Source organism: Globicephala melas, chromosome 5, assembly GCF_963455315.2.
Source record: "Globicephala melas chromosome 5, mGloMel1.2, whole genome shotgun sequence".
NCBI classification, from domain to species: Eukaryota; Metazoa; Chordata; class Mammalia; order Artiodactyla; family Delphinidae; genus Globicephala; species Globicephala melas.
The window spans coordinates 30,911,019-30,919,248 of record NC_083318.1 but is presented as its reverse complement, the minus strand read 5'-3'; the positions used below and the strand labels follow the sequence as shown (position 1 = coordinate 30,919,248).

General features: G+C 43.1%; 1 non-coding gene across 1 annotated transcript; it reads right to left on the bottom strand.

Moving 5' to 3' along the window:
* Window positions 1-4,905: 4,905 nt before the first annotated feature.
* LOC115857368 (U6 spliceosomal RNA) lies at window positions 4,906-5,011 on the bottom strand. The gene has a single exon (XR_004041236.1). It is a non-coding gene; the product is annotated as a U6 spliceosomal RNA (small nuclear RNA).
* Window positions 5,012-8,230: the final 3,219 nt, after the last annotated feature.

Genomic DNA, 8,230 nt, shown 5'->3' with positions numbered 1-8,230 from the left:
TAACCTTGGTCTAGTTCCATACTTGAAAGAAGTATACACCTGCTCTCAAACCACCTAGACCTGATGAAGTCACAGACAGCCATGCTCCCTCCATAAACTCCATGGTCCCTTGTTATTTCCAGTGCTTTAAAGTATGTTCTTTAAATAATGCTGGACTAAGGGTCTTGGATTCTTGAGCTGGTTCTTCCATAAACTAGCTGGGTTTCTTGATCTTTTGGAGGCCAAACTTCTTTAAAATGTTCAAATTTTGTGTTAAAAAGAAACCCCAATCATTCTCTGACTAACAACATTATAAGGAAGGCTAAAAAGAGACCATGACTGTGGAACGAGTGTCAGGATTATTAAGATCTCATTGCTCTTGTCTTCTTTGTTCTTTTATTATTTTTTAACCAGACCTTTCAGTAGGGTTGACTACTCCTTTCTCCTTGAAACGCTTCCCCTTTTGATTTCTTGACATGACCACACTTTCTTGATTTTCTTTTTCTCTCACTCAACGTTCTCAACATTTAACTTGGTATCTCTGCGAGTAGGATCCTGGGCTTTTCCTTTTCTCTTGTACTCTTTCCCAAGGCACCCCAGAAATAATTCCCTTGGATTCAGAACCCATCAAGATGCCAAAATTACACCTCTACCTAGATTTCTCTTCTCAGTCCCAGATTCTCATCTCCACTTCCTTTCTTGACATCTCCACTGTGAGGTTTTGTAGACACTTCATACCTAATGAGTCCAAAATGGAAGCTTTGAACCCACTCCCAAAACTACAGCTTCCAACAAACCCTCCATCGCCAGGCATTTATTCATTCATTCAAAACATATCAAATTCTCAGTGTGCCAATGAGCGTTTCAGCTGCTGGAGAGAAACAGTGAACTAGACTGAATGTGCCTGCCTTCAGTGGCTCTTGCTCCAGCTCTGCACTGTCCAGTACATAGCCACTAGCCACAGGCGATTATTAAGGACTTGAAATGTGGCTAGTCGGAACTGAGGTGCACTGTCAGTGTAAAATACACACTGTATTTTGAAGACTCAGTACAAAAAGAACAGTAAGATCTCTCATTATTTTTTTTTACAAATTTACTTATTTATTTCTGGCTGCACTGTGTCTTCATTGCTGCGCCCGGGCTTTCTCTAGTTGCGGCGAGCGGGGGCTACTCTTCAATGCAGTGTGTGGGCTTCTCATTGCGATGGCTTCTCTTGTTGCAGAGCATGGGCTGTAGGAGCATGGGCTTCAGTAGTTGTGGCTCGTGGGCTCTAGAGTACGGGCTCTAAAGCGCAGGCTCAGTAGTTGTGGTACACGGACTTAGTTTGCTCTGCAGCATGTGGGATCTTCCTGGACCAGGACTCGAACCCATGTCCCATGCATTGGCAGGTGGATTCTTAACCAGTGTGCCACCAGGGAAGCCCCTCCCATTATTTCTTATTTTATTTGCTTATTGAAATAATATTATGGATATATCGGTTTAAGTAAAATATATCATGAAAACTAATTTCACATCTTTTTAAATGTGACTACTAGCAAATTTTAAGTTACCTATGTGTTTTGCATTACTTTTAAAAAAATTTTTAAGTGGAAGTAGAGTTGATTTACAATTCTGTGTTAATTTCAGTTGTAATTCTGTGTTAATTTCAGTTGTACAGCAAAGTGATTCAGTTATACATATATATATTCTTTATATATATATCTATATATTCTTTTTCAGATTCTTTTCCATTATAGGTTATTACAAAATATTGAGTATAGTTCCCTGTGCTATACAGTTGGTCCTTGTTGGTTATCTCTTTTATATATAGTAGTGTGTATATGTGAATCTGAAACTCCTAATTTATCCCTCCCCTCCCTTTCCCCTTTGGTAACCATAAGTTTGTTTTCTATGTCTGTGGGTCTATTTATTTCTGTTTTGTGTATAATTTCATTTGCATCTTTTTTTTAACATATAAGCGATATCATATGATATTTGTCTTTTTCTTTCCCGCTTATTTCATTTAATATGATGATCTCTATGTCCATCCCTCTTGCTGCAAATGGCATTATTTCATTTTTTTAAAAATGTCCATTGTATATATGTACCACATCTTCTTTATCCTTTCATCTGTCCGTGGACATTTAGGTTGCTTCCATGTCTTGGCTATTGTAAATAGTGTTGCTGTAAACACTGGGGTGCATGTATCTTCTTGAATTATGGTTTTCTTTGAATATATGCCCAGGAGTGGGATTACTGGATCATGCATTACTTTTCAATTAGACAGCATTATTCTTGATGGACAGAGTAAACAACTAAACAAATAAAATAACAAGATAATGGCTTAAGTTGCTTTAATTGTGGTAAGTGACTTGAAGGAAATAAACTGAGGGAAATGATCCTCAGCCAGAAGCCTGGGAGTCCTGGATAGTCTTTTTCTCAACTCCATCCCCACGTCAAATTATTTTTAAGTCCTGTTGCCTCCACTTCAAAATACATCGTAAATCTATGTGCTATCACCCTATCAACTACCACCCTGTGTAAGCCTTCTGCATCTTGCAAGACTATGCAAATATGCTCTGTTAACTCATTTCCTTGCTTCCCCTTCCCACCCTATGCAGCGAGATCATGTTCCTTCCCTCCTTAAAACCCATCAATGTCTTCCAGCGTTCTTCTCCAGGCTCATTTTGGACACCCTCCACCACCGAACACACACAACACACCCGTCTCCCTTGTCCTTCATCACTTCAAAGACTGCATTTGCTTCAGTTTCAGTTTAAACATCAGTTTAAACAGTCAGCCTCAGAGAGGTCATTCTTGACTATTCTGTCTCAAATAGTTCTTAATGAATTAAAAAAAACTAATCTCTCCCCTGTTCCTCTGTCTTAATTTCCTCTTTGGTCTTTATCTATCTTGTTCATCATTGTACCCCAGCACTAGCACAGCCCTTGGCATATGGTAGACTGATAAATATTTGTTGACGGACTGACTGAAAGGGAAAATCCATTTAAAGACTTAGTACCTTGTTTTGAAGATGAAAGTTCTTACAGCCATTTAGCCCTTGTGTGTTGACTGCCAACTTACATTTTTAACTATTTCTTTAGGTGAGAGATATTTAGACTCATTATCTTTTATGGGAAAGCAAGTTAACTGTTACATAAAAGATCATTTCCCCATTGTTTAACTTATTTCACAATGTGGAATATATAATATTAACTAAGTACCACGAATGGTGTTTAAATAAAAGACAGACACATAATAGCACCAAAATAAAGATGGAGAAAGTCAACAGATCACCCTATGAAATACGTTGTCAAAAAACAAAGGTATTCTTGATATATTTTCTCATGTGCTTCTCCATCCTATGACTATTTGGTAGGAGTGGGTGCTGGAGTGCCTTTCCTCCCCGAAGTTGATGTTTCCTCAGTTTGGGTCCTGACCCTATTGATTGGCTCACCCTGTTGAGTGGGTTCTGACCTGAACGTCACAGATTTCTCAACCATCTAGGCTTGGTCAACCAAACCATACTGGTGCATGACTGAAATGAGAAAGCACAGCTCACATGAGTTTGGGACTTAAAGAATTCCACTCAATAGACTGATGTGAGAAGAGTCTGAATGGCAGGTTTTAATTTTTAAGTCAGTGAGAAACATGCAAAGGCGAATGCAGCGTATGTCCCCAGCAACAGAGGGTTTCCAGCTGTTGCCAAACCCAAGTTTATGTGCCCAACACACAGTGAGGCAAAGAAAATTGAAATGTCAGAGTTTGGAGCAGGGAAAGGTTTATTGCAGGACCAAGCAAGGATAACGGGTGGTTGGTTCTCAGAAAACCCTAAATCCCTGATGGTTTTCAGGGAAGAGTTTTTATAGGCAAAATTTGGGGTGGGGGCTGCAGTGTGTGTGACTTTCTAATGATTGGTTGGTGGTGAGGTAACAGGGGAGTGGTCCAGGAATCTTAGGCTCAGCCTGAAGTTACCATCTTCCACCTGGGTGGGGGGGCCTTAGTTCCTGAGGAAGAACTCAAAGATACATTGTTATGGATATTCCCTGGGGAGGAAGCAGGACCCTGCCCCACCTCATTTCTTGACTGCTCCTCCCCTATTTCTACATTCCCTCTCTTCCCTGATTAGCAACTCTTTGAATCTGCCCTTTGGAATTCAGGGAAAGTTAAGGAGGCTGAATGAACTCTGTTTCTTACAAACAAGAAATTGGGGGAGGAGGGAGCAATGCAGAGAAACGATTTGTACCTGGGAGGCCCTCACAGAGTTGTGTTTTGTTTCAAGATGAGGGCATAGACATACACAGAGGGAAGACCATGTAAAGACATAGGGAGAAGATGGCCATCTGCAAGCCAAGGAGAGAGGCCTCAGAACAAACCAACCCTGCTGACAGCTTGATTTCAGACTCCTAGCCTCCAGAATTGTGAGACAATAAATTTCTGTTGTCTAAGCTATTCTATTGCAGGAGAATGGGGCACAAGAAAATGGTCACATCTCAGGTCTCAGCCAACTCCTTGGGACAGGCCACCAAGTGAGGGTCCTTGACTTTGCCCAGGGAAGCATTCAAGCGTGAGCCATAGTAAAGGGAAAGCAAGTTTATTTAAAGAGATACACATCCTATAGGCAGAATGTAGTCTGTCTCAGAACGTGAGAGTGGCCCTGGGTTGTGGGGTGGTTAGTTTTTATTGGCTGGGTAATTTCATACGCTAACAAGTGGGAAGAATATTCTAACTATGTTGAAGAAGGGGCAGGAATTTCCAGGAACTGGGCCATCACCCACTTTTTGGCCTTTTATGGTCAGCCTGGGAACTGTCAAGGCACCTGTGAGTGAGTCATTTAGCATATGCTAATATATTACAATGAGTGTATAGGAAGGCTCAAGGTCTACTGGAAATTGAATCTTCCTCCATCTTGGGCCTAATTGGTTGTAACCAGAATTTTTTTTAAACAAAAATATGGAATGCTTTACAAATTTGTGTGTCATCCTTGCGCAGGGAACATGCTAATCTTCTCCTGTCGTTCCAATTTTCGTATATGTGCTGCCAAAGCAAGCACATGGTGGTAACCAGTTTTTGTCATATCCTCAAAGGCTGTCATTCTTTTAAAGGTTGTGCCCTTGGGACTTCCCTGGCGGTCCAGTGGTTAAGACCCTGAGCTGCCAACGCAGGGGGCGAGGGTTCGATCCCTGGTTGGAGAGCTGAGATTCCACAAGCCACCCAGCATGGCAAAAAAAAAAAAAAAAAAAAGAAAAGGTTGTGCCATGCCCCCTTCCTTCCTGTCTCAATTCGATCTGTAGTACTTTGCTATGACAGCCCTAGCAAACTAGTACACCATAATCGTTGTATTTTTCAGATGAGAAAACTGAAGAGCAAAGAGATTAAGTAACTTCTCCAATTAATAAATGAAAGAGCCAGGATTTGAACGTTGGTAAACTGATACCTAGACTTGTCCTCCTACCTATTGTGCATGCTCTCTGTGTGGATGAATTGATAAAGAAGATAACTGGATAGAGGGCAAAGAGTGTCCTTCTTGCTCCAACTGGATCACACGCAATTAGGCCAATTATGGAAATGTATTTTCCAAGGATGTAATCCATATAAGGTCTTGATGTTTTCCTCTGCAGGAGCTGGCAGAGGTTGGGGGCAAGTAATAAAGTCCCCGGGTCAGCAACTGATGGGCTGGGGAGGTGCGCTGAGCTCCGCAGGACGTTTATAGAATGTAGATCGAGCTAGACTCTTGCTCCATACATTGCTCTGCACTCCTGTTGTTCCCAGCAGATCTTGCTGGAGTACCTCCTTCTGGCCTCTCTTGACAGCTGTACATCTATTAATACTGCAAACAAACAAAACAAACAAACAAAAAACCCCTCATATATCAAGGAACACACTTAAAAAACATGGATGTAGATAATCTAAACGTTGGAGCTGTTACAGTTGAAGTTCTTTTAGTTCTAAGTAGGGAAAGCATTCTGTGACCTGTGAGTTTACACCTGGATCCTCCACTGGTTGGGGTCATGAAAAGCATCAGCTCTAGAAAGACTGAATTATTTTACATGGGAAAGGAAGGTCTGTTTCTCAGTGTACACTGCGGGGTAACACGGGACAAACTTGCCTAGTGAAAGGAATCCCTCAGGAAGTTTTTTTTTTTTTAAATTAATTAATTTTTGGTTGCGTTGGGTCTTTGTTGCTGTGCACGGGCTTTCTCTAGTTGCGGTGAGCAGGGGGCTACTCTTCGCTGTGTTACGCGGGCTTCTCATTGCGGTGGCTTCTCTTGTTGTGGAGCATGGGCTCCAGGGCGCAGAGGCTTCAGCACTGTGGCTTGCGGGCTCTAGAGTGCAGGCTCAGTAGTTGTGCTCACGGGCTATAGAGCGCAGGCTCAGTAGTTGTGGCTTGCGGGTTTAGTTGCTCCGCAGCATGTGGGATCTTCCCGGACCAGGGCTCGAACCTGTGTCTCCTGCACTGGCAGGCGGATTCTTAACCACTGCGCCACCAGGGAAGCCCAGGAATTTTGTTTAAAGAACAGATTCCCAGACCCCCGCCCCATCCCAGCATGGGACTCTGGGAACCTGTATTTTTACCAGACGTCATAGATTTTTATCATCAGGCAAGTTTGAGAAACATTTTAATAGGAGAGAGGCTAGAGCCACGAAGCCATTTCGACACATCTCTGCTATTCCCAGTCTAAGATCTCACTATCTCTTTCCTGGATTATACCAACATCCTCTTATTACAGCTCCAGGTTTCATCGTGGGTCCCCTCCAGTGCCTCGTCTTCAGAGCAGCCAGAGTGACACATTTAACACGAAAGCTGGGTCATTCCACGTCCCTGCAAATATTTCTTCATGATTTCCCACTCTACTTCGGAATACAGCCCCCAATCCCGAGCAAGGCCTGCTAGCCCTGTGTCCCCCAGCCTTGCCTCTTGATCACTCCCTCTTTTAGGCTCATGACCAGGTGCACTGGCCCTCCTCGGAGCTGCCCTCCTGGCACTCACCCTACACACACCTCTCCCCGCTCGACTCAGGTCTCGGCATCCACCATGCTTGCTCCTGGTGGCTTCAACCCCCATCACCCTCCCCACTCCCCACTTAGGAAGCCAACACCAACCAACCTGTCTTTTTTCAGTATTTTCATAGCATCCCACACTGGTAGCACTTGGCACCGCTGTTATTAATGAATAAATTAGCTGTGTTTAAAGCCTAGTTTTTCCTCTCAAGAATTAAAATTCCCTGGGCCAGAAATTGGGTCTGACATTTTCCCACTGTTTCCCCAGTGTCTGGTCCATGGCCCGGCACGTAGTAGGTACTCAAAAATGTTCCACAAGTAAACATCAAATTTAGTAACCAGTATAATAACAGTCATAGCTACTTCCGCCCATGTGGTTGGCATATGCTGGGTGCTTTGACTTCTATCTCTCCAGTCTTCATACCAGCATGTGGTTGTTATTGTCTCCATTTTCAGAGAAGGGAATTGAGACTCAGAAGGCTGCATGCTTTCCTCCAGGTCACAGAGCTGCTCTGGGGTCAAGCTAGGACAATATCTAAAGTCCATGCCCCTTCCATTCTGCCTGACTGCTGAGGTGCTTCCTGGTACACTGTAGTTACCTGCCTTCTTAAAACTCCTCTCTTAGGAATTTCCTGTTTATTCTCTTCTTGACGCTGCCAAGCTAGTCTCTGCTAACAGAGACAGCTTCTTGCAGGTTTGGCTGAAACAGATAGCTGCTTTTCCAGGAGAAAGTCTGTTTGAGGCTTACAGTCAAATGGGAAAAAAAAAAAAAAGCTATCAATGCAGCAGCATTAGGCAGGTGCCTTAGTGTTCTTTAAAGCGAAAAAGTTCCGAAATGTAAGTCTCTTTAGGTGACTAAGTACAGAACTAACAGATGACACTGCAAGAATACACAGGGGACATGGGAGTGCCAGGGCCCCCAGGCCGGCTGCCAGCAAGCAGCCTCCTGGGAACTGGCAGGTCTTAGGAGCCGCGTGGCTGCCGAAGGGACTTGGCCAACAAGATTCCTTTCTCCCCTGCTTGCCACTGAGACTGAAGGATGAAGAGAGGCAGGCCAGGGGCAGCCAAGGTTATATAACATGTATGTTCTATTTTTTAAAATGGAAGTAAAGTGTTGTCTAGTTTGATACTGTAAAGTTTTTTAAAAAAATAAGTATGCTGAGGTTTTCATGGCGTTCAGTTTTTTTTTTTAAATAAAATTTATTTATTTATTTTTGGCTGCATTGGGTCTTCGTTGCTGCGCGCGGGCTTTCTCTAGTTGTGGTGAGCGG